The 6,571-nt window shown below is 31.1% G+C and overlaps 1 long non-coding RNA gene across 1 annotated transcript; it reads right to left on the bottom strand.

Annotated features, from left to right (window-relative positions):
- Positions 1 to 4,271: 4,271 nt before the first annotated feature.
- LOC136221752 (uncharacterized) lies at positions 4,272 to 6,534 on the bottom strand. Its single transcript, XR_010685295.1, has 4 exons — positions 6,352 to 6,534; positions 5,735 to 5,905; positions 5,035 to 5,131; positions 4,272 to 4,435 (listed from the first exon to the last, which is right to left on the bottom strand). It is a non-coding gene; the product is annotated as an uncharacterized lncRNA (long non-coding RNA).
- Between the last annotated feature and the right edge of the window lie 37 nt (positions 6,535 to 6,571).

The raw sequence follows: 6,571 nt of genomic DNA, 5'->3' as shown, positions 1-6,571 counted from the left end.
TTCACAAATAAAAATTATTTTCTCTTCATGAATTCTCACTCCAAACTTTCAATTCTTACTTTGTGAAAACAACAAGATAAATTCTCTTGTTGTATTAATTCATTGAAACATTCTATTTGGAAACAGAGACATGAATAAGAGTACCATAGACAATATGTATGTTGACATGTCAGGCTAACTTCTAGAAACAAAATATCGTTTTTGTCTTTCACTGTATTTATGGTGTCTTTTCTATTTCCACGTTTTTCCATCTAGAGCTAAAATAATGGTAATATGCTAAGGAAAATTAGGACTCCATTGTTAGTGCAATTGCAAGAATATTGAACACGAAGATGCAACAAAGTTCTAGTAAGAGGACCAAAAGGCATCTTTGATTTGATCTTCCCAAAGAACTTCCTATCTATCTATAATGGTTTTTCTTCTTTCATGTCTAACAAAACACCCTACAAAACTACAATGAATTCAAAAACTAACCCTATGAAATATATTATAGTTCAAAACCTCTATTCATCTCTCTCAGATTCAACCCCAATAAGTTTCTTTTTCTCTAACCAACACTTTCTATTCCTCTTCTTGTTTTTATTAGATCTCTTTCTAATAAAAACAGGAAAAAGAAAAGAAAGTAATGGGTAGAGAAAAAGAAACTTACTTCGATTGAATCTAGATGGGAAGGGTTTTTGAACTATAATAACAATTTCATGTGGTTATAGATTGTAGATTCGTAGGGTGCTTTGTTAGATAAAAAGGAAGGGAAAGGTTAAAGAAAGAGAAGAAGTTCTTCCGAAATATCAAACCAAAAAGATTCTTCAATATCTCAAATATGACATAAATAGAGATAATCAAGTTGCATATGTAATCCGACACTGTATTACTTTATTATGTTATGAAATTCAAAAATGAACAGAAATAATTCAGCTCTTAAAGAACTAAGACATTGTTTATCATTTGTTGTAAATGACAACAAACTTGTACATATCACACATTTAAATCAACATAAACAGCTCTCAATGCTGCCTTAATCAAAGATGACCATCAGAAATTAAGCAAAATAAAAATTAAGTTCTGCTACTTCTCCTAAGACAAGAAAGAACCATAAAAAAAAGTCTAATCTAATAGAAGAAATGATTACTCCAAGAAAAAGAACTGGATTATCCCAATTAGAATTCTGATATATTTCCACCTTGCTAACTCTTCAAGATCATACAAAAGCATATAATCCATATTATGATCAAGCATACTCTTATCTCCTCCTTTCCAATATCCCAAAACGTACGTTTTGATCACATGGACCCTAATGACCATGCAATATTTGGTCACGTTCAAATTGTTAAACCATGTGTAAAAAAATAAGGGTTCAATAACAGAAAATAACTTTGTCCAAGTAAACTGGTCAACTTCATCATTCTTCCTCATATATAAATTAGCCTGATTGAGTCCACATTTTTCCAAGAACTACAGAAATACCTCATTTAATTTTGTAAGTTATTTAATTTATGGGTTCCAAGCTCGTCAGACACCTTTTAAGTGCATCCACTACAAAAATTATATGCTTTCGGTACAATTAGTTAAGGACAGTATAATTATATTATCCTTAAATAGAATTCTCCTGTATATTTATGTAAAATATAATTAACTTCTAGAATAAAATAGCCATAAACAATTTGAAGCGGGAAAATGGAAGAGAGGAAAATAGTTATGAGTAGAGATACGAGAGCCAAAAAGACTAGGGTTAGCTTGATTCAAAATAGATTTGTTAAAAAGAGAAGAATGGAAAAATCAGTGGGTTTGCAGTGAGGAACATTTGGAATCATAAATTCACTAAAATTTCGCAATCAAGAGGAAGTGCAACTTCAATGCCTCCTGCACGATTTCCCAATATTTTAAACTCGAAAGTTCTGGTAATCCCTCTCTTCTCTTTTCATATCCTATAATCTCCTCTTGTTTTCAATTTTATCTCCTTTTTATTAGGTATGGTCCCCTCTTCCCTCTGTTCCTTTGCATAAGATCATCAGGCCTTCCCCTCTGTTCGTGGTCTGCACTCTCAGTCCCTAGCTGGTCATTGTTCTGAATCTGGCCATGGTCTCATGTGGTTGTTCGTGGTTCCCTTGTGAAGTCTTCTTCTTTCTAGCTATGTCTTTGGTATTTCATGGAGATCCATTGATACAAGAAACTCTGAATTGATTCGAGCCCAGAGAAGGTATATGAACAACCATGTTAAGTTTATGGATTTTGGCACCAAAACTTGAAATCTAAATACAGCAATTGGCCAGTGATGCAAAAATTGAAAAAGTCTATCTTAGGTCTCTAGTGCCCGTTATAAAACTTTTCTAGATAATTAATATGTTTAAGCTATTAGGGATTAAGACGAGTAAATAAAGGAAAATAAAAGTGCGAAATTGACTCCGGATTTGGTAAAAGATGAATATTTATTGATGTAAATATGATTCTGAATACATGTGTTCAAGGCAACTAATTGAAGTAATTGTACTTGAAATAATTATATATCAACATATATATTTTTTTTTGATAGAAACACTTGTATCATTAATAGATGAACAAGCAAGTACAACAAGAAAAACAAAATGAATGAAACCTTACAAGAACCATAAAGGCACTAAAACGACTACAAAGAGCAAAAATAACCATAAAAGGTATTAAAAACATAAAAGTACAAGAAAATATATACTTCTCGTGTAATGACCAGCTAGAAACATAAAGGCTATGAAAATATATACTACTAAGTTTTAATTTTCAAACGTGTGTAAAAATTCAATATTATGAATTTAATCTTTAAAAGCTATGAAAATATATATTGATTAAAGGTTGAATTCTTAAAAACATAAATGCAAAAAGTATCATTAGGCCCATAATCTTACATTTTTTGGGTCAATAAGTTCTTAATGTTTTATTTGAATACATTAAGTCTATTATCATTTATTTTTGGTCTAATTAAGTCTTTTGTGGCCAAATTAGTAAGTTGTGAATATCTAATTCTGTTGAAAATTTATTACTCACTTAATCTGTATTTCAAATTATTACAATTTAAATTAGAGGTTTTTACACTTTTCCTATACCTACATTACATGTCCAAAACTGGTTTTTTAAGAAAAAAATACAAATTTTGAATGCAAATGCAATGAATAATACCGTGTTAACCGAGTTTTATATTTAAAATTACTTTTTTAATTATCAAGGGATAAATGAGACAAAAAAAAAATCTTAATGTATCCCAATAAAAAAATCAATAATGTGGCACAAATAGTAGCAATGAAGAAACTGAGGTTGGTCAAGTAGACATCCATAATTCAGGAGGTTCAATTATAAATTTACCTAGCCACGTTCTTGCAGTTATTCTTTTTAGACGGCCGATTAAGGAGATAATAACTTCGAAATGCATATGCAAATCTTTGTATGATACAAATACTGACTTTGGTCAATCTAAGATGTTTCCAATTGCTCGCACTATAGATTATACACAAATACTTTATCATCTTCAGCTAGACCTGGATGGGTGTATGGACATATTTTGAAGTCAGCATTCACACAACTGTCCTGAAATGCATGAAATTCGACTCCAGTTTAAAGATTCCAGTGCGCAACTTCCCAATGGTTTTAAGGGATAACATTGATGGCAATGAAGAGATCACATTGAAGGTGAAGCATCACAGTTATAAGGTAGTGAATTCGTGTAATGGATTTCTTTATCTGTGTAAACCATTTGATAATGAGCCTCTTGTTGTATACAATCCAGTTGCTGTGGAGTTTATTAATCTTCCGGAAGTCATTAAGGGTAAAAAGGTTGATGGTTATGAGGATTATATTGATTGTGGTTTTGGTTTTAATGCAAAGACCAATCAATACAAAGTGGTAAGAATTTTTGAGCAATATCCTAACTATGACACCATCGGTAGGCTAGCCAAGGTATATTCTTGGTACCGGGCCATGGAAAAATATTGAATCTGCTCCGTATTCAGGCTATATGTAAAAATTCTTACCACTTTGTATTGATTGGTCTTTGGATTAAAACCAAAACCACAATCAATATAATCCTCATAACCATCAACCTTTTTACCCTTAATGACTTCCGGAAGATTAATAAACTCGCCACTAACTGGATTGCACACAACAAGAGGCTCATTATCAAATGGTTTACACAGATAAAGAAATCCATTACACGAATTCACTACCTTATAACCGTGATGCTTCGCCTTCAATGCGATCTCTTCATTGCCATCAACGATATCCCTTAAAACTATTGGGAAGTTGCGTACTGGAATCTTTAAACTGGAGTCGAATTTCATGCAAATTTCAGGACAGTTGTGAGATTGCTGACTTCAAAATATGTCCATACACCTTCCATTGAGAGAAATCAAGTCCCGCCGCAGTCAACAGAAGATATTACTCCACGAGAAGAAAGTGTAGAAATTCGCATAGGCTGCAATTGGTTTGAAAGTATTTAGTTTATTTCATCAAGTTTGACCTAGGAAGCCAAAGTTTAAATTAATTTAATTCTACCACAACCACATATATAGTTATTAACAATTTAATCAAATAACCTTAGATCTTTAACCAATTAAACTGATACACTATTGTTAAAATTCTGAATTTTAGTTCTTAAACAAGCAAAAATTTAACTAGTTGGCTTTTTTTAAAGAAGATTGACCACTTTGATAAGTGTCTTCCATTTTTTACCTTCAACAAATTTTATTGAAGAACATGAGTATATTGAAACAAAATTTCTATTAAAAAACAGGAGTATATTGAATTCAATTGAACAAGAACAACATTAAAAGTTCAGTAATCAATTTAAGTTTTTGACCTAGTATGAGGTATCAGGCTTATTAAACCAAAACAAAAAATAAGAGTAACTTCAACTAGAAGCCATCAATACGAGGCACTAATCAAACCATTAATTTTTTGTACACTCATACGAAAAGGAAGAAAGGAAAAAATCCAATTGAATACAATTTCTTAATGAAATAGAAAAATAAAACAAATTCAAATTCCTTGGATTTGAAGAGAAAGAACTGTTACCAACAGGTTTTGTACAAGCATTGGCTTCTTTCTTAAAAGCTGCAGCAGTACACACATCTTCTGTTTCACGAAATAATGGTGCAAATACAAATCAAACCTGCAATTCCAGATTAAGAAAAAAAAATTAAAATATATTCCATAAGCAAAAAATAAAGGAAATCCAAATCAAAACGTGGTTAAACAAATAGTCTAACATCTTATCAAATAAGCGAAATATCACTATTACTTAATTGTATAGCTAAGCCCTCAAGTTGACAAATTTTGATAAACTGACCCAAATACAATAAATCTCAAGTTGAGATAGCATGAATGAGTAGTATGAATTACAGATGACCATAAACTGATGACAAGATAAACAACCATAATCTAGTCAAGAGGATAAAGCCAAAACTAATTGAACGAATCATAATAAACTGAAGCATTTTCTTGCAATACGGGTTTCATCAAGTTTAAACAGTTTAAGCAACACAAAAAGATAATCACCAAAACCAAAATATCAATATGAAACAAGGACCACAGATGAACTTCTGAAAATAAGTAACATTTCACAAAGGCCTTTCATCATACAACTTAATAACACAATGAACCAATCAACCAAACTAACTGTTCCTAAACATAAACTTTTTAAATAATGCAAATTTAATTGTAAGAGAGACATGTTAATATAAAAATAAATTATTAATTCAAAACCTCAACTTACTTGCAGCCTTTTATCATCTTCGTTGTAAGAAATGATCGTTTTCGTCTTGGCCGGCCACATTCTGCAATCAGTGCTAGAATATATTTTTTCTTTCTTCCTGTTTCGGAAGATATGTTGAATCACTCATATCTTGACATGAATTTTCTTCATGTTTCTTCAATGTCATATTTCCTGCACAATATAAACTCAGTTAAAATCATGTGTTTTCTACATGGATTCGGATTTTTCACTATCATTCTAGATATTTTTGAATTTTTTTTTTATTTCTGAAACATTTCAAGGTAGATCTATTCGGATTTCTCCTTTGGTTTTGATTTAAAAAAATAACTCAATAGCCATATCCTTCTAAAAATAATATATGTAGGTTCGGAAACTTCATAAGGTAACAGAACAAATTCCACAAATCATTATATGTATGAACTTAACCGTGCTCCTCAAAGTTCAAATTGGAAAGCCATACAACAACAACAAAAACAAAGCCATATACATATATTAAAATTAGGAGCTTTCAGTAGATTAGAAAAAGAAACTAAAAATCAGTGAAAGATATTTGTATGGAAAGTTTTGAATCACATCAAATTAACATATATACAACTAATGAGAGAGAGTATACATACAGTCCTGGAAAAGCGGCAGGCAGAGCAACGATCTCTTCTATAAGTGAAAGCTATTGTTTATTTGATGAGTGAAATAGAGAACTCGTTCATTTTTTTCTAAGTAAATACAAGTGAAGATTAGTTTGATTGACTGAGATAGAAAATAAAAGAAGAGGCAGTTTTGGTGGAGAGCCGCTCTAGATATATGAGATTTGGGAGTCTAGGGTTTCTGTTCATCAAT

The sequence above is a fragment of the Euphorbia lathyris genome, chromosome 3 (assembly GCF_963576675.1).
Source record: "Euphorbia lathyris chromosome 3, ddEupLath1.1, whole genome shotgun sequence".
Lineage (NCBI taxonomy): Eukaryota > Viridiplantae > Streptophyta > Magnoliopsida > Malpighiales > Euphorbiaceae > Euphorbia > Euphorbia lathyris.
Note: the sequence above shows the minus strand (reverse complement) of the source record. Positions and strands in the feature narration are given on the sequence as shown.